This window comes from Puma concolor, chromosome A2 (assembly GCF_028749965.1).
Source record: "Puma concolor isolate L17-30 chromosome A2, mPumCon1.1.hap2, whole genome shotgun sequence".
Classification (NCBI taxonomy): Eukaryota; Metazoa; Chordata; class Mammalia; order Carnivora; family Felidae; genus Puma; species Puma concolor.
Window position 1 is genome coordinate 96,398,001 of NC_141668.1, and position 24,181 is coordinate 96,422,181.

Consider the following 24,181-nt stretch of genomic DNA (forward strand, 5'->3'; position numbering starts at 1 on the left):
CTCAAAAAAAAAAAAAATAAAAATAAAAACATTAAAAAAAAAGATAGCACAGGATCCCAACATATCCCTTTAATATATTCAAAAGCGTTAAGCCAGGTGAAGGAAAAGAGTGCTTTATATATAGTCTTCCAGATTGTTGAGCCGGTGAACATTGTGTGTGTGTGTGTGTGTGTGTGTGTGTGTGTGTGTGTGTGTGTGTCTTTAGGTCCAAAAGAAAAAAGTCATTATATTAGTTAAGTTTTCTATTTTATAAGCAATTATGTATTAATTAGGGATGCAATATAGAGAGGTGGCTCTGAAAATTCCAAGTTACATTGATAGTTTTTGTCAGAAAACTTTCTTAATATTTTCAGTCTTTATTCATTCATCTTCTAAATATTTACTGCAGGCCTATGATCTGCCAGGCAATATTCTAAGGTCCTGGGATGTAGCACTGAATAACACATATTTATACTTTCTTTTTTTTTTTTTTTTTTTAATTTTTTTTTTTTCTTCAACGTTTATTTATTTTTGGGACAGAGAGAGACAGAGCATGAACGGGGGAGGGGCAGAGAGAGAGGGAGACACAGAATCGGAAACAGGCTCCAGGCTCTGAGCCATCAGCCCAGAGCCTGATGCGGGGCTTGAACTCACGGACCGCGAGATCGTGACCTGGTTGAAGTCGGACGCTTAACCGACTGCGCCACCCAGGCGCCCCCATATTTATACTTTCATTGAGGTTTGCATTATAGGTTAGGGAGATAGATAGTAAATACAGAAACAAAAACATTCTTTTGTTTTTGTCTTTTATAATTGAACCCAGTAGTGATAAGGGCAAAAGAGAAATAAAGTAGGGCGAGGGGGATGAGGTGAGGAGGAGCTAGCTATTTTATGCTTGGAAGTAAGAGAAGTTTCCCTTGATAAGGTGACATTTGAGCAGAGACCTGGATGAAGTAAAGGAGTGAATCATGTAGATATTGGCAAAGATGGTTTCAGGAAAGAAAAACAGCAAGTGCAGGGGCACCTGGGTGGCTCAGTCGGTTGAGCGACCGACTTTGGCTCAGGTCATGATCTCACAGTTTGTGAGCTGTGCTGACAGCTCAGAGCCTGGAGCCTGCTTCAGATTCTGTGTCTCCCTCTCTCTCTCTGCCCCTCTCCCACTCATGCTCTGTTTCTCTCTGTCTCAGAAATAAATAAACATAAAAAAAATAAAAATAAAACAGCAAGTGCAAAGGACCTGAGGCAGGAATGTGCTGGGCATGTTTGAGGACCAGCAAGGCAGAGTGAGCCAAGAGGAATGTAATAGGAAGAAACTCAGGGAGATGTTGGTTAGCACGATCATGGAGTTCAGGGTGACTCTTACTGAAGGAGTTTGACTTTTATTTTGAATAAGTGTATAAGCCAATGGAGTGTTTTGAGCAGAAGAATGATATGATGTGACATTTTTTTTTTTAAGGATGAGTTTAGGTACCGTGTTGAGAAAAAGATTGTAGAAGACAAGGGTAGAAGTGGAAGAACAGTTGTGAAGCTATTGAACTAGTCCAGGCTAGAGATGTTGGTGGCCTGAATTAGAGTAGTCATGGTAGAGGTAGTCGAAGAGTGATAGGATTAAAGATATCTGTTAGTCATAAAGTAATAGCCAAAATACTTCTGTTTCTATGCATTCGGGTTACTTGGGATACAATAATACTTTGACTGTGACATATTGCTTTAGTAAAAATAGTGCTTTTCATGGTACAGTTTTGTGGTGCTATTTTCATATAAATTAGGCTATAACTGCAATGTTTGACTGATATTATTTTAAAGAGGATGAAGGGCCCAATGATCGTTAACTTCTCTACTGAATCAGCATGAGAGACAGAGTCTGTACATAGTAGATGACTCTTTGCCTCTAGATCTGAGTCTTTCTTAGATGTGCTATTTTATAGACCTGTAATCACACTTTTGTTTTTGTATCTGTATGACAATATTTATATGTGTCAGAGAGAGGGAAAGATTTTTCCATAAAATATCACAGTCCAATGGAAATGTTGAAGTCTGAACTATTAAAATAGGTAAAATATTATCTTCTGAATTATCCTGTTATCATAAAAATGCTATGTAATTGGCAAATGCAAAATCTCATATGACAGTAAGTCTTTATTTCTCATTCTCATGAATTTGGGTTGGCTGCGATTTGGCTGATCTATGACTGGTTAGATTGGGCTCCAAGTTTTATGTTGGGCGCCTGGCCTGTTCTCCATGTCTCTTATACCCCTTGGATCAGTGGCTACCAAATGCATCTTCTCATAGTGAAAGGCAAGCGTGCAGAGAACAAGCCCAACTTCACAAGCACATTTAAAGCATGTGCTCACATCTGATTTGCTTACTTTACTTTGGTCAAGGAAAGTCATATGGCCAAAAGCCACTACCAATGTGTGGTCGAAATATATTCTACTCTACGTGGCAGGAACTACGGAGTCACATGGCAAGGTGTGGATTTCAAGAGGGGTAAAGTTTGGGAATAATAATGTATTTTATCATATCCCCCAGCCTAATAAAATGCTAATAATCCACATGGGGAGCCCCACAGTTCTCAAAGTTCCACATACTATAACTAAATGTTTAGAGCCAAGAGTTCTTCTGGGCCTTGGCTTGTGATTAGAGAATCTCTGTGTTTTCTTACAGTTCTCAGATCCCGTATTAACATTTTGGTGTGGCAAAGGGCCTTGGAGATAGACTATATAATTCAGAAATTGTCAGCTATGAGGAGAATGGGGATTTCATATTCTTTTCAGTGTTACAGATGGGGAAATAAAGAAGTGATGGGGAAAAGCATTTGTAGTCTGGAAAAATACCTTCCATAATTCTGTAATCCTTTACATCCCCATCTCCTGACAATCATTAGAATAACATCCATACAGTCCATTCTCCTTTATTTCCTGATAAGGAAACAGGTCCAGAACATCTAAGGGACCTCTGGTCACACAGATATTTAATGGCAGATGGGTTTAAAACTCAGGCCTCTTGACTAAATATTAAGTGCCCTATGCTTTGCAAACTTAGACATATATCATTGTTAAGTAATGACATGGACTTTGCGACCATAAGACACCGAACAGCTTGACTTCAGAATAACATATCCTTGCTCTTCTCTTTCATTTGTTGTTAATCATATTTTCAGTGGTGGAAGTCATGAACAAGTTTGCTCATCAGGGAGTTTAAATTTCAACAGATTCTTTTGGAAGCAAAGGTCATTTATGAGTCATGAATTTGTGTATATAAAGTAAGGGCCATCTCTTTTTTAAAAGTTTGATATTCTTGGTAATCAGTGTTTGTTTTTGATATTTTTTAATAAGACTGATTAGATCAGTCTAAAGTTGCACATGTTATGATTGGGATCCTAGACTTTCCTGATGTTTCCCAGTGGCATTGCTGTTCTGTCAGTGCTGTCCAAGCCCAAATAGTCTGTTCTCACTCACATGTTGGCCTTATTGCTGATGAGAGTAATCTTAGAATGGTTGAGAGATTTACTTTAATGCACTCTGACAGTTGTGTGGTTGAAATTGCCTCAGTATGTGAAATCTGGTCTGCAGGACAAAAATGCTAGACTGATCACAGGGGAGGAAGGACCAGATTATTTTTGTTAGCAAGGTCCTCTTATCATTTCAGAGTGTGAACATTAGGGGGCAGTGTTTAAAAAGCTATAAGCCACTAGGAATTACTTTAAAAACAATTTTTTTTTTTTTAATCTTTATTTTTGAGAGAGAGAGAGATACAGAGAGAGAGAGAGACAGAGAGACAGAGTGCGAGTGGGGGAGAGGCAGGGACAGAAGGAAGCACAGAATCCGAAACAGGCTTCAGGCTCTGAGCTGTCAGCACAAAGCCCGACGCGGGGCTGAAACTCACACACTGCAAGATCTTGACCTGAGCCAAAGTCGAACACTTAACCACCTGAGCCACCCAGGTGCCCCAAGAATTACTTTTTGAGAAAACTAGTGTTTCCTTTGTACCAGTGGGTAGAGAAAAATCTCTTAAAGTACATATTTATATTTTTTAAGTTTTTTGTTTTAAGTGACCATTCTCTACTTCTGTATATTTGTAGAAGTATAATACTTCCCTTAACACTTTAATTTTAATGTTTTTTTTTTTTAATTTGTTTTTGAAGGAGAGAGGGAGACAGAGCATGAGCGGGGGAGGAACAGAGAGAGAGGGAGACACAGAATCCGAAGCAGGCTCCAGGCTCTGAGCTGTCAGCACAGAGCCTGATGTGGGGCTCAAACCCACAAACTGTGAGATCATGACCTGAGCCAAAGTCGGACACTTAACCGGCTGAGCCACCCAGACGCCCCATTAACACTTTAATTTTAGGTTGTACCTGTTTTCCTTTGCATCTTCTGAGCGTGTTATTAATTATAAAAATTTAGTATTAAAAATCCTCTCTACCACATTTTATTTTATTTTATTTTATTTATTTTTTTTCAGAGCTAGGATTTATTTTTTTTATTTATTTTTAATTTTTTTAATGTTTTATTTATTATTGAGAGAGAGAGTATGAGCTGGGGAGGGGCAGAGAGAGAGGGAGACACAGAATCCGAAACAGGTTCCAGGCTCTGAGCTGTCAGTGAAACCCAATGCGGGGCTCGAACTCATGAACTGCGAGATCATGACCTGAGCCGAAGTCAGACTCTTACCTGACTGAGCCACCCAGGCGCCCCTGTTTTATTTTATTTTTTTATTTTATTTATTTTTTAAATTTACATTCAAGTTAGTTAGCATATGGTGCAACAATGATTTCAAGAGTAGATTTCTTAATGTGCCTTACTCATTTAGCCCATCTCCCCCTTCCCACAACCCCTCTAGTAACCCTCTGTTTATTCTCTATATTTAAGAGTCTCTTCTGTTTTGTCCCCCTCCCTGTTTTTTTTTTTATTATTTTTGCTTCCCTTCCCTTATGTTTATCTGTTTTGTCTCTTAAAGTCCTCATATGAGTGAAGTCATATGATATTTGTCTTTCTCTGACTAATTTCGCTTAGCATAATACCCTCTTGTTCCACCATGTAGTTGCAAATGGCAAGATTTCATTCTTTTTGATTGCTGAATAATACTCCATTGTATATATATATACCACATCTTCTTTATCCATTTATCTATCGATGGACATTTGGGTTCTTTCCATACTTTGGCTATGGTTGATAGTGCTGCTACAAATATTGGGGTGCATGTGTCTCTTTGAAACAGCATACCTGTATCCCTTGGATAAATGCCTAGTAGTGCAATTGCTGGGTCGTAGGGTAGTTCTGTTTTTAGTTTTTTGAGGAACCTCCATACTGTTTTCCAGAGTGGTTGCACCCCCTTGCAGTCCCACCAACAATGCAAGAGATCCTCTTTCTCTACATCCTCACCAACATCTGTTGTTGCCTGAGTTGTTAATGTTGGCCATTCTGACAGGTGTGAGGTGGTATCTCATTGTGGTTTCGATTTGTATTTCCCTGATGATGAGTGATGTGGAGCATTTTTTCATGTGTTGGTTGGCCATCTGGATGTCTTCTTTGGAGAAGTGTCTATTCATGTCTTTTGCCCATTTCTTCACTGGCTTATTTGTTTTTTGGGTGTTGAGTTTGATAAGTTCTTTATAGATTTTTGGATACTAACCCTTTATCTGATGTGTCATTTGCAAATATCTTCTTCCATTCTGTCAGTTGCCTTTTAGTTTTGTTGATTTTTCTCCTTTGCTGTGCAGTAGCTTTTTATTTTGATGAGGTCCCAATAGTTCATTTTTGCTTTTGTTTCCCTTGCCTCCAGAGATGTGTTGAGTAAGAAGTTGCTGTGGCCAAGGTCAAAGAGGTTTTTGCCTGCTTTCTCCTTGAGGATTTTGATGGCTTCCTGACTTACATTGAGGTCTTTCATCCATTTGGAGCTTATTTTTGTATATGATGTGAGAAAGTGGTCCAGGTTCATTTTTCTGCATGTCGGTGTCCAGTTTTCCCAGTACCACTTGCTGGAGACTGTCTTCATTCCATTGGATATTCTTTCCTGCTTTGTCAAAGATTAGTTGGCCATACCTCTCTACCACATTTTAAAATATTTACTTTTTTTATTATCAACTTCATTATTTTTTCTTTCTAGAAGGATAAACATTACATTATATTATTGACTAGACTAATTTTGTGGTAGGAACACTGTTTGCCCTTTAATAAATTATTATTATTATTATTATTATTATTAGGAAAGGGGTTTGCAAAGTACCCTTTTGATTTTTGTGAATTCCCCAATGGCATCTTCTTATTTTTTTCTTAAAAATTTTATTTTTAAGTAATCTCTACACCCATCATGGGGCTTTAACTTGCAACCCCAAGATCAAGAGTTGCAAGCTCTACTGACTGAGTTAGCCAGGCACCACCCCCCAACTCCCATGGCATTTTCTTAATCTCTGTCCTTGTATGGACAGATTACAGGATTTCTCTTGGGGATAGGTACTCAGGAGGGACCTCAGGACTCATATCAAAGAGAATATTTTAGAGAATTAGACCCATTTTAAAATTTTAAATAGAAAAAGTCTGAGGACTCTACTTAAGAGCTAAGAATAGTTAAGGCAGTTTTAAGGAAGAACCTGGTAGGCAGATTTGCCCTTTTAGATATAAAGACATGCAACCCATAATATTAGTACAAGGATAAAGAAATACATCAATGGAACAGAATAGAGAGCTCAGAAACATGTGGGCATATATATGGAAACATGTTTTTTTAGGGCTTATACTATAAATCATTAAAGAATAGAGTAAACAATAATTGATGGTTGAACATTAATTATCCTTATGGGGAAAGATAAAAATTGAATAAACTTTAGTTTATTCTATATAATAAAATAATGTTCCAGGTCAATTTATGCCCTAAATATAAAAAGCAAAACTTTAAAACTTATAGAAAATAATATAGGAAAGCATCTTTATGACCTTAGGGCAGGGAAGAATTTTGTAGACAACATACGAAAAGTATAAACTACAAAGAAAAGATTGATAAACTTCGCTACTTATTAAAATGAAAAACTTTTGTGCATCAGAAGCCACCATATAAAAGCAAGATGAATCACAGACCCTTAGAAGGTAACGGACCAAAGATTAATAACCAGAATATATTAAAAATTCCTTAAAATCAAATAGAAAAAAGAAACAATTCAGCAGAAAAATAGGCAATCTCCAGAAAAGGAAACCTGACTGGCTATAAAAAGTTACTCAGGCTCAGTTGTTTTTAGACCAATGCAAATTAAAACAGAAATAATATTCCATTTCACACTGAAGGGATTGTAAGACATTTAAGAGTCTGACACTACTAAGTGTGGATAAAGCAAAGAAATCCATGAACATTGCTGGAGGACTGATATCCATGTTGGAAAATGATACCCGTGTTGGAGAGCAATTTGGCAAGCTCTTTGAGATTGTACTTGAGTCTACCCTATGATCTCCAGTTTCATCTTTAGGCATGTCCCTATAGAAAGTCTTGAACATGTGCATGAGGGGACATGGAAAATGTTCACAGCAGCATTGTTTTTAATAGCCAAAAGGTGAAAATATGAGATGAAGTGTATTTCAATATGAAAATGGATAAATGTGTAATATAATGGGATACTATTAAGCAGTGGAAAGAATAAGCTAGAACAACGTGAAATGAATTAGATGAATTTTCCAAACATAAAATTCAGTGAAGAAAGCAAGTTACAAAAACTGATATGCAGGATGATGCTATTTATGCAGAGTTAAAATAATAAAAATCATGTATATTTTTTAGTAATTCACTTAAATGTGGTGAATATAAAAATAAATATATTATTTAATATATTATATATATTATATAAATATAAATATTATATATATTATATAAATATAAATATAAAGACCTGCATGGTAGTGAGAAATACTAAATTTAAGAGAATGCTTACCCCTTGGGAGTGGAAAGGGAGGGGTATGGGACATGGAAGGGACACAAGACACAAGACTTCAACTTGCTTGCCAAATAAGCATGTGTATTTGTTATATTATTCTTGTATACCCTTTTACATTTGACATAACAAAAGATCCAGAAATGCCCAAATAATTCCCTCCCTTACTTTCTTCTGTCTTCCTCCTCCCACTCCAATGCATATTGCTTTTAAAAAATTTAATTTAAATTTGGAGAGGGAAGGAGGGAGGGAGGGAGAGAGAGAGAGAGGGAGAGAGAGAGAGAGAGAGAGTGAGTCTCAAGCAGACTCCACACCCAGCATGGAGCCAGATGTGGGTCTCGATCCCACAGCCCTGGGATTATAACCCAAGCTGAAATCAAGAGTTGGCTGCTCAACTGACTGAGCTACCCAGGCACCCCTCCAATGCATGTTTCTTGAGCTTCTGTATTGCCTGGCTGTGTTGAGTATACAGGTTGAACAATGCAGACATGATTTCTGCCTTTTGAGAGCTTACAGCCTAGTGTTAGAGACATTTTATAAAGAAGTTAAAAAAATACAATGGCATGTATTAATAAATTGTGTTATTATGAAAGAATCAAATAAGGTACTGTGACAGAGATTAATAGAGGAGGGGATGCATACTGTAAATGGGATGGTCAGCAAAGGCTTTTCTGGGGAGTTATCATTTAGTAGACCTAAAATATGAGTAAGAGCCAGCCATTCAAGGATCAAGGGGAAGAGCAGTTCAGGCAGTGAGAACACCGTGCACAAAGGCCCTGAGGTAGGAAGGACCTAGATACCTTTAAAGGCCTAAGAGAATACCACTGTGACTGAAATACCAAAAACAACCAGGATGCTTGACAAGACACTATATAAGGGTGCAAGGGCCGTGGCATACTGGGAAAGATTTAAGCAGTAGAGGGATACGATCCAAATTACATTAAAAACAATCTTTAAAATAAGTAGGAATCAAATACTGATTAAGTCATCAAAGAACTTCATTATAAATATTGAACACTGAATTGCACAACCATAAAAAAGGATGAGCTCTGCCATTTGTGATATCATGGATGGACCTCGAGTATTATGCTAAGTGAAATAAAATCAGAGAAAGACAAACACCATATGATTTCACTCATCTGTGGAATCTAAAATACAAAACAAATGAATAAAGAAACAAAAGCAGAATTAGACCTAGAAATGCAGAGGACAAACTGATGGTTGCCGGGGGTGGGGAAAGGGTGGGCAAAATACGTGAAGGGGAGTGGGAGATACACACTTCCAGTTATGGAATGAGTAAGTCATGGGAATAAAAGCCACAGCGTAGGGAATATAATCAACAATATTGTAATAGCATTGCATGGTGACAGAAAGTAGCTACACTTGTGGTGAGCATAATGTATAGAGAAGTTCAATCACTATGTGGTACACCTGAAGCTAAAGTAACACTGTGTGTCAACTATACTCAAAAACAAAAACAAAAACAAAACACAACTGATAAACTTCTAGTCATACTGACCAAGATAAAAAGAGAGAAGATACAAAGTTATCAGTAATACAAAGTATCAGGAATGAAAGAAGGGCCATCACTCCTGACAACAAAGGCATTGAAAGGATATCAACAGAATATTACAAATAACTCTATGCCCATGAATTAAAAAATTGACATAAAATAGAATAGAATAATTCCTTAAAAGACACAAAGTACCAAAACTCAGTCAAGAGGAACTAATGTGAATCGTGCTATATCTATTAGAGACATTATATTTTTAGTTAAATACCCTTTAGAAAAGAAAACTTCAGGCCCAGATGGTTTCATGGTGAATTTTACCAACACTGAGTAAGAAATGCTGTCAATTCTACACAACCTCTTCCAGAAATTAGAAACGCAGGAAATACTTCCAAACTCATTTCGTGAGGCCAGCATTACCCTGATTCCAAACTAAAGACATTTCAAGAAAAGAAAACCAAAGACCAATGTCCCTCATGAACAAGGAAGCAAAAATTCTCCACAAAATATGAACAAATTGAATCCAGCAGTGTATAAAATGACAATACATCACAATCGAGTGGGATTCATCCCAGGAATGCAGGACAGGTCAACGTTCAAAATCTATGGTAACCATATTAGTGCACACAAGAAGGACATAGGAGAAAATCGGCATGAGCTTTGGCTTTGACTGTGACTTGAGACATATGATAAAGAGCGTGATCCACTCGGCTGTCAAAAGGAGTGTAGTATTGACTCATACTACAGTATGGGTAAACCTCAGAAAACATCAAGCTGCATGAAAAAGGCCAGATGCAAAAGACTAGGTATTGTCTGATTCCATTTACGTGAAATGTCTAGGAAAAGACAAATTTATAAGCTGGAAAGCAGATCAGTGGTTGCCTAAAGCTGGAGATGGGAGCGGGGGATTAACTGCAAATGAGCATGAGGAGACTTTTTAGATTGTGGCGATGGTTGTAAAACTCTGTCTATTGATTTATGTACTTATGGTGGGTGGATTTAATGCTGTATAAATTATATTTTCATGAAGCCATTCAGAAAAGTGAAAAAAAATTGGACGTTGAAATACAGTTCATGTTACAGAGAGTAGTTATTAAAATGAAATTTCTGTAGATTACTAAAGAAATCACCATGCCTCCATAGTGCTTCAGAGTTGATAGCCGAGAGGGGTGAGCCCAAATGGATATGGCAAATCATGTAGCAACTGCATCCAACATTCATATCATGGCAACGGCAATACAAAACAAAACAGTGCTGCGGTTGGATTCTTCCGGAGTGAGTTAGTCTGTGTGTGTGTGTATATATATATTCTCATCATTTTCTGCGTATTCACCACATAACCACATCTCTTAGAAAAGAATAATTAGAAGTCTGCCTGCACTGTAAATCCATCAAAATTTTGAAGGAGAGAAAAAGAAGGAAGGAAGGAAAGGAGGGAGGAATGGATGGAGGAGGATGGGAGAAAGAAGGGAAGGAAGGAAAGAAGAGAAAGACTCAGAGTCAAGTCAAATGGAATAACAATGGGCAAGTTTGTTTTTTGTTTTTGTTTTTCTTTCTTTCTTTCTTTCTTTCCATCTCTAAAATTTGTAGTCCAGTTTAGTTCTTGTGGCATTCACATGGCAGTAAGCATCATTTCTAGATTGGGTCAATAATCAATATGGATATGACATTAAAAGGGTCCTTATAGTCAAAATAATTGGAAACTACTGGTCTAAATTATGAATGTCTTGGTTGCACCCTGTCTTCTCAGGAAGTGTTTTTTTCTCCAGAAATTCAGAGTATTGTGGCCATCTGTCCAACTTTATAGTCAGTGATCCCCAGCAAAAGTGTGGTTTGACATATTTACCATTTCATACCAAACTCATTATTTAAACAAATAATGACACCATCTCTGCAGGGGAAGAGAGACTTAGCACATAAATACAAGATTTCAAAACACAGCCCATAAAGCTGAGGACTGAGATTATATTTTGTCTGTAGACATGGACTGGCTCCAGAAAGTGACTTTATGCCTTTATTTTATTCCCGAAGGGAATAACCTTTTTATCTTCAAATACTTCTTTTTACCCTCACACATATAACAGATGTGTTGTTCGAGTTGGACTCAGTGGAGAATAGGCAGAAACTTTATTCTCCCCCACCCTACCTCTGCAACCTGCAGTCTTGACTCATTTTCATTGCTCATGGATGAAATCCCAGGCAAGTCCTATCAATATTTTTCCTGCTGTTTCATGTAAAGTATTAAAAAGTCCAGCTCAATCTAAAATCATAACTTCAGACTCTTGTGGAATTTATGACTTTTCCCTTTCCCCAACTTGGGCCTGTCTTTGGGGAAACCTGGAGTGAGAGAGAGAGGGAGAGAGAGAGAGAGTTGGGAGGTGATATTTTCTTCATTCTTCCATGATTCTCTTCCATACTGCTAGCTGCTGTGTGTAATTCCTTCAGAGTCAGGTCCTCTTAGGGAAAGGGAACCGAGTTGTGAGCCCACAAAAAGCCTTCAGTTGACTGGTGTAATTGGAGCCCTGTGCTGGAGACTTCTGTTCCCCTGAATCTCAGGTGGTGGCTCTTTGTCTTGCGGGGAGCTTTGTAGGATCCTGAGACCTCAGACTGTAGTTCTTCCCCTCCAGTCCCTGTCTCATTGTGGTCCTCTGTACATAGAGACTATCCACTCAGGTCACATGGTCCTATAGGCAGCCCTCATGGATAGAATTCCTTATACTTTTTTTGACAGGAAGGGAGGGAGGGAGGGAGGGAGGGAGAGAGAGAGAGAGAGAGAATGAGAATGAACATGAGTGGGGAGGGGCAGAGAAAGAGGGAGACAGAGAATCATAAGCAGGCTCCGCACTGTTAGCGCAGAGCCCGACCCTGGTTTTGAACCCATGAACTGTGAGATCATGACCTGAGCTGAAGTCTTGCTGAGACACCCAGATGCCCCATAGAATTCCTTTTATATGAGCTAGTTGTGCTCTGCTGATGGTCTACTTGGCTCATAAGGAAAACTCCTCCTTTCTCTTCTTCATCATTGGCAGGAGTGCAGTTTACTCCCAAACCTGTTACTTTTGCTCCTTTTACCTGATTTAACCGTAACTTCTTGCTTTTGGTATGTTTTTAGGCCACGTGTCAAGTCCTTACATAATTTCCAGTTCTCAGAACAGGGCCAAGATCTCAGATACTCTTTTTTTTTTTTTTTTTTAATTTTTTTTTTTTCAACGTTTATTTATTTTTGGGACAGAGAGAGACAGAGCATGAACAGGGGAGGGGCAGAGAGAGAGAGGGAGACACAGAATCGGAAACAGGCTCCAGGCTCTGAGCCATCAGCCCAGAGCCCGACGCGGGGCTCGAACTCACGGACCGCGAGATCGTGACCTGGCTGAAGTCGGACACTTAACCGACTGCGCCACCCAGGCGCCCCTCAGATACTCTTTTTGAAGAGTCCCTCAAGTGGCTTGAAGGAAAGGGGAGGCAGTTGGGCAGGGTGAAATGCATGGCCTGCTGACAACTCCTTCTAGGGAAACCCTTGCTAAAGGTCTTATTTGCCTCTACCTTCTTGCATCCCTTCATGGATGATAAGCTAAGGGCAGCAAGACTGGCTTCATAATAGTTCAGCATGACCTACACTGGTATTCTGGCAATTAATGGCATTCTTTTTGGATTTGAAGCCTCAGATGAACTGAGGTGAGACATTTGAACACTCTAACTCCTATTTTGTTGAAGAAATGTTTTCCAGGTAATAAAGAATAATATTAAGTAGAGCAGACCTGAGATATCTGTCTTCAAAATTTTTAAGAATGAAAGGATAATATTTAATGATAAAAATGCTTTGGCTAATTTCCTATGTGTTTTCAATTATTTAAACACAAATGCAAAGGTCAAGTTTTTCCATATACATAATTTCCAAGTAAGTATCTTTTCTCAATAGCAAATACCACTTTATAGCTGATACCCAGTTGTTACTGGGTATAAGGAGCATTATAATAGCTTCCCTTGGGAATTCTTTTTTTAATTTATTTTTAAATTTTTTACTATTTTTTAAAAAGTTTATTTATTTACTTTGAGACAGACAGAGCGCAAGCAGGGAAGGGGCAGAGAGAGAGGAAGAGAGGAGAATCTCAAGCAGGCTCTGCACTATCAGCACGGATAGTGCTCAGATTCATGAACCATGAGATCATACCTGAGCCGAAATCAGGAGTTAGTCGCTTAAGCGACTCAACCACCCAGGCACCCCTTTTTAAAATTTATTTTGAGAGAGAGAGACAGACATACAGAGAGATAATATGAGCAGGGGAGGGCCAGAGAGAGAGGGGGAGAGAGAGAATCCCAAACGGGGCTCGAACTCACGAACATGAAATCCTGGCCTGAGCTGAAATCAAGAGCCGGGCACTTAACTGACTGAGCCACCCAGGCACCCCCTTTGGGAACTCTTTATGAAACTGTGGGATTAAGAATATCTACTGGACTGGAACATGGACAAAATGACTTGCCATCATGTTAAAAGAGACAAAATTGCTCTTCTTAAAAGATCTCTGCTGGGTGTATTTATGGATATGCAGTGAGTACCATCTCATGACAGAATTTTATACATAAATGTATGTTTGGCCTACTCCAGTCCCAAGTTACTTTTATTTTTCATATACTATTGATCAGTAAAAAAAGGAATTCAAGGGGCGCCTGGGTGGCTCAGTCGGTTGAGCGTCTGACTTCGGCTCAGGTCATGATCTTACAGTCTGTGAGTTCGAGCCCCGTGTCGGGCTCTGTGCTGACAGCTTGGAGCCTGGAGCCTGCTTTGGATTCTGTGTCTCCCTTTCTCTCTGCCCCTTCCCTGCCCATGCTCTGTCTCTATCTCTCAAAAATAAGTAAACATTAAAAAAAATTAAAAAAGAGGAATTCAAGATGTGGGGAGGTTGAGCTGTTTTCTCAGTGCTTTAAAATTCCAGAAGAAAAGAGACAGGCTTGGCCTAGAAATATGGTATACATCTAGAATCAGCTGGTTTCATGTTTGGTCTTCAATTTCTAATATATGGATAGTGGTTTCCAATTTAAAGAACTTCTTGGGGACTAGCGACCAGCAAGAGGGGAAAAAAGATGACAATGTTAGGTAATGTTAAAGCAGTAATTATTTCAAAATCTTCACAAATCAAGTGTTTCATGTGTCGTGCCAAATCAACATGCCAAGACTTAGTCATCATCCCAAAACCCTGTCATCAAACTGAATTGTTTCCCTTTATGGTAATAGGCCTGGGAAATAAATCCATAAATTTAAAGAAGCAATGCTAGATAAGAAGAAATGTTATACTTCAAAGGATGCAAAAAATAAATGTTAGATAAAATTTAGATAGCATTTATTTCATGAATACTAATGATATTTTCTAGTCTTTGGATGGTCTTCCAAGCCAGCATTAGTGCAATATTACAACTTTTAGTCCTTGATTTGAACTACAGTATTTTTAATCACAGAGGTTAAAATAGTCCTGCATCCTGAAAGATAAAGGATGTTGCTAGAATATCAGATCGTGTAATCAGTGATTCTGATTTGTAAGGAACATAAAATCCACAAAAGTTTATCAAGTGAAAAAATACCGATGTTAAAAAATTTGGCTAACATACTTGCTTATAAGAAAAGCTAGTCTTAAACAAGCCAGTTAAAAAATGGGCAAAGGACCTGAATAGACTTTTCTCCAAAGCAAATATACAAACGCCAATGAGCACAAGAAAAGCTGCTCAATGTTACTGATCATTAGGAAAATTCAAATCAATACCAAAATGAGATACCACTCATAGGGTGACTACTATTAAAAAAAACTACAAAAGATAAGTGTTGGTGAGGATATGGAGAAATTGGAACCCTTGTGCATTGTTGGTGGGAATGTATAATGATGTAAACCACAATGGAGGTTCCTCAGATATTTAAACAGAATTACCATATGAGCCAGCAATTCCACTGCTGGGTGTACGTGCAAAAGGATTGAAACAGGGACTTGAACAGATATTACACATATATGTTCATAGCAGCATTATTCAAGATGGCCATAAGTTGGATGGATGAACATTAAAAAAAATTAAAGGATGATCCTTGAAGATGTTATGCTAAGTGAAATAAGCCAGCCACAAAAGGACAAATACTTATGATTCCACTCATATGAAGTACCTAGAATAGTCAGATTCATAGAGACAGGAAGTAGACCTGTGGTTGCTGGGGTTTGTGGGGAGGGAAAATGAGGAGTTCTTGTTTCATGCAAAGTTTCAGTTTGGGAAGGTGAAAAAGTTTTGGAGATGGTTGAATGGTGATGGCAATATAAATGCCACTGCACTGTGCACTTACACCTGGTTAAAATGGCAAAATTTATGTTATGCAGACTTTATCATGATTTAAAAGGTAGAAATTCAAATTAAAAAATAAGTTAAATAATTAAGTAAAATAAATAATAGTTTACGCTACAAGGTATACTATGGGAAAAATTATAATTACTATGCTACAGCCACAAGAAAACGTTTTACTGTATCTGGAATAGTGGTATACAAATATAAATATTTGATGACTAAGTATTGAATATAGAAAACACTCCTTTGTTCAAGAATAAATTGATTCTTATGTGTATAAATTAAAAGCCCTTTATTTCAAGGATTTTGTTTCTTTTTAATCTGATGGGATTAGTATCTGTATATATATTAGAATATAATTGTAAATTTGCTTAATACTAATATTGACCAATATTCCATTTCTTTTGGTCAAAATCCTATTCCATAATACTAATTCTATGTGTTTAGATTCTTACTGCTTTTCACCCTATATTTATCATTCTGTTGTGAACAATTTATCATTCCTACCATTGCCTATGAAATACTCAGAGGATTGAGGCAAATATTTATTCATCTAAATGAATACTTTCTGAAAGAAGAATTGCCTGTCAGAATAAATAGTTATAATCATGAGAGTTCTATGAGAATTGCCGGTCTTACTTCAAAATAAAGATACAGTTTTATAAAAATTTCCAATCTGACAAATGAAATGTTATAGTCCCAGATATTTCTAGGAGGGTTCATTTCTCCTACTCCAGCCAGAAATTTCAGTCGTGTTTCTCACAGATCCCTAAGGAAAGCCAAAATGGTAGTGTGGGACCTCCTACCTTCACCATATTAGATACACTCAGAACTTTATTTGTTCTATTACCACCCTTATGTTTTTTTTTTTTTTTTACATGTTTATCTATTTTTGAAGGAAAGACAGCGTGAGAAGGGGAGGGGCAGAGAGAGGGAGACACAGACTACGAAATGGGCTCCAGGCTCTGAGCTGTCAGCGCAGAGCCCGACCCCACAAACTGTAAGATCGTGACCTGAGCTGAAGTCAGTTGCTTGACAGACTGAGCCACCCAGGCACCCCTCCACCATTATGTTTTAAATCTTCTACTCTTCTTCCCGCACAGAACCTTGGGCGCTTGTGTCTCACATACTATCAGTTCTATTTCTAACACAGCATGTGGGTGCAGTGATTCCACTAGGCTGTACATGTTTGTGTCCACACAGATACCCTCATTTAGATCTTTTACCTGTCAGCGTTTAGTTGAAGGTGCTCAGGATCATTTATCAGCAACTAAGTCTTTATTTACTTGTTTATTTATTTATAATGTTTGCTTATTTTTGAGAGAGAGCGTGTGAGCTGGGGAGGGACAGCGGGAGAGGGAGACAGAAGATCGAAAGCAAGCTCTATGCTTCAGCGGGGCTCGAACTCACGAACCATGAAATCGTGACCTGAGCCAAAATCCCATACTTACCCGACTGAGCCACCCAGGCGCCCCCAGTCTTCAGTTTTTATCCTCCGTGCTTCTGTGGGTCTTTTGCTTCTTTGGGGGGGATGCTGTATGCTTCTGTCCTTTACCCTCTCCACCATCTCAGGTCTGATCTGTCACTTGGACTTAAATTGTTTATTATATCTGAAAGCCATGGAGATAATGGACCTAAGCTGTCTGGTCTTTTTGACTCTCTTGAGTTATGCAGTCTTGGAAACAACCAAAGCTAATGTGAAAGGAATAGTTACTGACTGTGTGGCCCAAGTACTTCTCAGATGAAAATGGGGTGGGTGTGCCGGATAAGGCACAGGAAGAATCTCAGATTGTGAGATATGGGTGTGGAGAGGCAAATGTTTCCCTCTCATGTGCCTACCATTGCACTTCCAGCATTTCATTGGATTCCTTGAAGTTCCTCAACTCAGTTACATAGAACAGGCACCTGGAAGGGCTTGTGGGCCAAATCTGTCCATTTGTCATCTTTTGAAAATAAAGTTTTGTAGGAACACAGCCATCCCCATTTGTTTATATATGATCTATGGCTATTTTTGCATTGCAACAGCAGGGTTGAGTAGTTGCAACAGAGACACCCCCAACCTCACACAGTCTAAAATATTTACTATCTAGTGCTTGACAGAGTTTGCAGGTCCCAGATCTAGAGCATTATTAATGGTCTGAAGGTGGGATGATACCACAGGATGGAGACGAAAATACTATCCTTTTGCTTTTATTTTATTTATTTGTTTGTTCCCTTTCATTCTCTTTTGAGTAAAAACTCTAAGGATATTTAGGATAGAAAGTGCATTATGATGTTAAAGCTAGAATCTGAGTTCTGTGCCTATATTCCCAAGAAGGAAAACAATTCTCTACAATGAAAATGATTGTAGACATAATAAATGGAATCAAGAAAAAATTTACATTTAGAGTGGCTATATAACATAACATCTAATATTTTAAGTCTTTTTTGAAAGTTTATTTAGGGGCACCTGAGTGGCTCAGTCGGTTAAGCGTCCAACTTTGGCTCAGGTCATGATCTCATGGTTCATGGGTTCAAGCCCCGCATCGGGCTCTGTGCTGACAGCTCAGAGCATGGAGCCTGCTTCAGATTCTGTGTCTCCCTCTCTCTCTGCCCCTCCCCCACTCGTGCTCTGTGTCTCTCAAAAATAAATAAACATAATAAAAAAATAAAGTTTATTTATTTTGAGAGAGAGAGAGAGAGATAGAGCGAGCAGGAGAGGGGCAGAGGAAGAGGGAGAGAGAGAATCCCAAGCAGGCTCCGTACTGTCAGCACAGAGCCCAACCAGGGGCTCAAACCCACGAACTGAGAGACCATGACCTGAGCCAAAATCAAGAGGCAGATGCTCAACTGACTGAGCCACCCTGGCACTACCATAATATCTAATATTTATTGAGTGCTTATTATGTTTTAGGCACTGTGGTAAGCATTTATTATGTATTATTCATATAACATATTTGGCAAATTAACATATAGACAGATCTTGTAATTATATTAATTGCTTATCAATTATAAAAAATACCATGTAGCATAATCTAAAAAAGCTCTCAATGAGGATTTATGATGTGTGTATTGGAATGTCTTGTAACCTTGGGGAAGTCATTACACTGATCTGAGCTTAAATGTCCTCATCTCTAAAATGGAAAGAAATCTGCCCTGCTTCCTCATAAACTTCTAGTGGACTCTGAGATGTGATTCATGAAATTTCCTTCAAAGTTGTAAATTATTATGTAGATATTAGAGACATGAAGTCATTAAATATGTTTCAGGTTATGCTATGTAAATTTTATATTGTGTATAACACTAGTCATACTCTTTTTCATGAGACTACATAATGGAGAGCAAAGGCTGAGTTGTTGGAGGACCTGGGGTAAATTCCCAGTTCTAACATTGTTGGCTCTATAACTTTTGTCAAGTTATTTAATCTCTGTTTTCTGGCTGTACTATAGGAACATTGATGCTGGTGCCTCCCCTAGTGATGTTATTATAAGGATTAAGTAGGAGTGCAAATGGAATCCATAAAAGTGATGCCGTCTTAACAAGCAATGTTATTCTCAGACCTTGAGCCTTCTACCCCCCTCTCCTCCACGGTACTCCGGACATTTTCCTTCCACATACCCTCTATAGCGAAACTCAACGTTGACAAGAAATTGCTCTCGAGCTACCATTTCTCAGGGCAGAGACTGAACTAAATATGTTAATCCTCACATTCTAATGTCTCCCACGTTCTCTGGCTCAATGCTGCTTTCTGTGCTTACTTCTTTATATGCTGTATGGAAGCTCATTTATTTTTGCTTTGTTATATGAGCCGAAATAAAAAAAAAAATACAAATGAGGGTTCTTTTCTCAGTTAAAAGCAAGAAAGAATTTGTGGAACGTATCCTGAGGTGACAGCTGTCCATTCAAGAAATATTTACTGATGTAGATACTTTGATAGGTACCAGGAGCACGAAGATTAATGAGTCACATGGGCAGCCAGCAGCCCCTGGGGAAGGAGATGGTTCGTATGGAAGCCAATAGTTACAGATCAATTTAAGGAATGGACAGAAGTACTATGAAGCACAGATTAGGGGTTGACTAACTCCACGGTGGTGGTGGGGTGCTAAGGAAGTCTTAACAAAGGAAGTAATAATTAAGTTGGCTTTTGTAATATGATTAGGTTTTTTTTTCCAGGCAGGGAGTGGAAGTATAAGATGTGTTAGACAGTGGGATTGATTGGGCAAAGGAATTGAGACACAAAGACATGGTGTGTTCAAAGAAAGTGCAGAGGCCTATGTGGATAAAATGTGAGGTAGAAGATGAGGCTTGAAAAGTAGCGTGAGGCCCCACAGAAAGACTATATGCCAGATTTACAAGTTCAGTCTCTATCCTGTTATCAATAGGAAATCATCAGAGACTTTAAGCAGGGAAATGTCCTGGTCAAATCCATTTTAAGAAGATAATTAACTGCAGGTAGAGAATTGCATTCAAGCAGAGAATATCCTGACAGCAGTTCATCCGTTATAGTAAAATAATGGGAGAAACAGTCTGCACAAAGAAGAAGCAATGGGGCTAGAGTGGAGGGGGTGGATCAAAGAAGGATTTAGCATGTGAATTGAGTGACCAAAAGAAAGGAAAAAGATAGGAATTGAGATGATTTCAAATTGTCTAGCTTAAGCCATTCTGGGATCAGGGAGAAATGAAAATAAGTTCAATATTGGGAGCAGTGGGAAGAGAGAATTACACGGGGAAGATAAAATAATCAGTGTCAGATCCTGTGCAGAGGACATTTTTGACCTTGTACTCTCATAGCCCCTTTTCTACTCTTTTGATTTCAACATTTATTAGATTGTATTCATCCATATTTAGATGGATGCATGGATCCACTCATTCATTTGTTCATTCATTCAGCAAAGTAAGTGTTGTATCTACTCCATGCAAAGCAATATAATGTAATTCTTTAGCTGAATTCCTTCTCCCCTCAAGTATGAGTCTGTGATCACCTTGATAGCAGAACTGAGTCTTCTTTATGCTCCCAATACTAGGATGATGTCTGTAATGCAGAAGTAATGCAAACATGTTTGTTGGGGTCATTATTGAGCCAAACAGGATATGGACTGGAAGAACAAGCCATTAAATTAAACATTAAGAGGTTATTGTTAATCCTTCAGGAACAATTCACTAGAATGTTGGGAGAAGAAGGCAAATTATAAAGGGTGTTTAGGAGCGAATGGGAGGTGATAAAATAAAAAAAATGAGTTGTCAATTCTTCAAGAGTTTTTAGGTTAAAGGAAAGAGAGCATTTGGATGGCAGCTTCGAGGGCAGAAAGTATTGGGCAGGCTTTGATAATACATTCCTGTAATGCAAAAGTTGAGTCAATATTATATAAAATTTTAGAGAATGGATAGTGCAACATTTAAACTATACATTTAAAAATTTTTTCTCATGTTTACTTATTTTTGAGAGAGAGAGACAGAGAGAGAGAGAGAGAGAGAAAGAGAAAGAGGCAAAACATGAGCAGGGTAGAGGCAGAGAGAGAGGGAGACACAGAATCTGAAGCAGGCTCCAGGCTCTGAGCTGTCAGCACAGAGCCCAACATGGGGCTCGAACTCACAACTCCATAGATTGGGGGAATATTGGAGCAATGGCCTGAAGGAAGTGAAGGAATGTCTCGTATAAACTCGTATCTAGAAAAAGAACATTCTAAGCAGAGATTAGGAAGGGCAGAGGTCTTCAGGTAGAAGAGAGCTTGCCTTGTTCAAGCAACATTGAGGAGTTAATAGGGCTGGATCAGAGTGGGTGGACACTTAATGAAGTTTAGGTTAGACAGGTTGTTGGGGACTGGATTCATGGGGCCTTGTGGGCAGCTTTAAGGACTTTGGCTTTTACTCTAAATGAGATGCCAAGCCCATGGGGGATTTTTGAGCAGAGTAGTGGTACAATCTGTGTTTTGAAAGAGTTAAGCAAGGAGACCAATTAAGAAGAGCTGTGTGTGAGGGGCGCCTGGGTGGCTCATTCGGTTAAGTGGCTGACTTCATCTCAGGTCATGATCCCACGGTTCGTGAGTTCGAGCCCTGCGTTGAGCTCTGTGATGACAGTGTAGAGCCTGGAGCCTGCTTCAGTTTCTGTGTCTTCCACTCTCTGCCTCTCCCCACTCATGCTTTGTCTCTCTCTCTCTCTGTCTCTCTCTGTCTCTTTCTCTCTCTCAAAAATAAACATTAAAAAAAAACAACAACAAAGAAAGAGCCGAGTGTGAGAGACTGATGGCCTTGAACCAGGAGGCTGGTAGTGCAAGTGGTCAGATTCTGGACTTACTTTCCAGTTAGAACTGACAGAATTTGGTGAAAGTTTGGATGTGTAATGCAGGAGAAAGAAAGGAATCAAGGATGACTCCAAAGTTTTTTTTGCCTGAACAGCTGGAAGGATACTATATTGGTTAGGGTAGGTATACTGCTCTCTAGTCAGTCCCAAATCTCCATGACTTAATTATGGTTTATTTCTTATTTGTATCATGAATAGTAGGACTCAGAGAGAGAGGGCTTTGCACTGGTATAATCATGCTAGGACTGGGTCCTTTCATTTGGTAGCTCAACTATTATCAAGAGCATTTGAATCTTGTGTCAGATCCTCTGAAACCAGCTTCAGATGAAGAAAGTGAGTGTGTGGAATGAGGAGGGTCACTCTAAACTGAATCAGGGTAAATGGGAAGAAATCCTTATCTCCGCACATCAGAGACAGAGAAAATATTAATAGTAGCTGAAGGGGAAGGGGAAGACAGTTTATTGTCAAAGGAATGAGAGTTGTCTGACAGCTGGCTTCTTAATAGCAGCATTGAAAGCTAGGAAATAGTGGACAAATATCTTTATCAAGGTGCTTAAATAAAAGAACTGTCAATTAATACTTCTGTAACCAAAGGGGCTCCTGGGTGGCTCAGTTGGTTAAGCCTCCGACTTTGGCTCAGGTCATGATCTCTCATTTGGTGAGTTCCAGCCCCGAGGGCTCACTGTTGTCAGCACAGAGCCCACTCTGGATCCTCTGTCCCTCTGTTTCTCTGTCCCTCCCCTGTGTGCACACCTGCTCACTTGCTCTCTCTCCCTCTCTAAAAAATAAATAAACATTTAAAAAAACAAAACAAAAAGAATTCTCTAACCAGAAAAATATTCTCCAAAAATGTTGACGACAAAGACATTTTCCAACAAAATACACAGAGAGAATTCACTTAGTAGCAAACTCGTACCAAAAAATTCTACAGGCCCTTCTTCAGAAGGAAAATGAACTTAAGTGGGTAAACCTAAATAAATGCTGACTATATAAAACATAATATGTGGGTATTAAGAATATGTATGTATGTACATATACATTAGTACATAATATGTGTAGCACATACACATATATGACCATAGCAAATAAGTTAGGAAGGGGTAAAAGTGTTCTAATGTCTTTGCACTGTCCAGGAGAAGGATAGAAGGAAAAAAAAAAAAAAAGATCAGATAGACTGGTAATTCCAAGGATGAATACTACATTTTCTAAGCTAAGAAAATAGAAAAGACAGCTAAAAAAAAAAACAACAAGGTGGGGGGCATAACTTCTAAACTAATGCAAGGGATAAAGAATGACAACAGATATGCAGCCTATCCAAAAGAAGTTAAGAGAGGAGAGCCGAACATAGAACAGTTGGGACAGATATAAAGGACGTTAGGAGATGATAGAGGAGTTAAAACCAAATAGAAGATACAATTCTTTTTTTTTTTTTTTCCTGATGATAGATTCTAAGGTCAATTTTATTTTTACAAAAAGAAAAAAAAAAGGCAGTCAAAACAATAGAAAGCACATGTAAAGGATGTTGCTGAGTGAGCTTCGAGTGCAGCCTGCCTCTGCAAAGGCTTTGAGTCCAGAGGGAGAGGGAAGGCCTGGTCTCTGTCCTGGCCTGGCCCGCTGCTCCGAAGGAAGGGGCCAGCCGGGCACAGGCGACCCAGACTGGTGGAGGCTACAGCCGCGTCCAGCCAATCCCAGCCAATTCCAGCTCCGAAAAAGGTCAAACTGCGCCCAGGGAGGGTCGTCGAGGGAGGGTCCCGGTGGGATTGCGCCGCACTGAGGAGCCGAGGGAGCCAGCTCATGACAGGTCTTCAGCGTTGCCTGCAATGACCCGCACATTTTCTCCAGTGGCTGCAGGGAGGAGAGGCACTGGCGAGAAATTCCTCCCCCAAGTGCTCGGCCATCCTCTGGTCGGCGGGCCCTCCCCTGGGGCCTCACAGACCGGGTTTCCCTGAGCAGGCCAGGCCCGGCTGGAAGTCAATCACGCAGGCGGATTAGGGTTTGCCCCTGCGATTGACGTTTTTGTGGTAACAGCCGGCCAGATTTTTACGTAAGAACTGGGCCTCCCTTTTCATGACTTTTGTTTTTTGTTTGGTTTGGTGGTGAGGAGGAGGTGGTGGGGTGGTGAATAGTGATTTGCTTGTTTTTAAATTAAAAAAAAAAAAAAAAGGATGTTATAAAT

At 39.0% G+C, this 24,181-nt stretch overlaps 1 protein-coding gene across 5 annotated transcripts in view; it reads left to right on the top strand.

Annotated features, from left to right (window-relative positions):
* Window positions 1-24,181, top strand: part of SUGCT (succinyl-CoA:glutarate-CoA transferase) — a 781,793-nt gene that overhangs the window by 47,228 nt on the left and 710,384 nt on the right. The window lies entirely within an intron of this gene.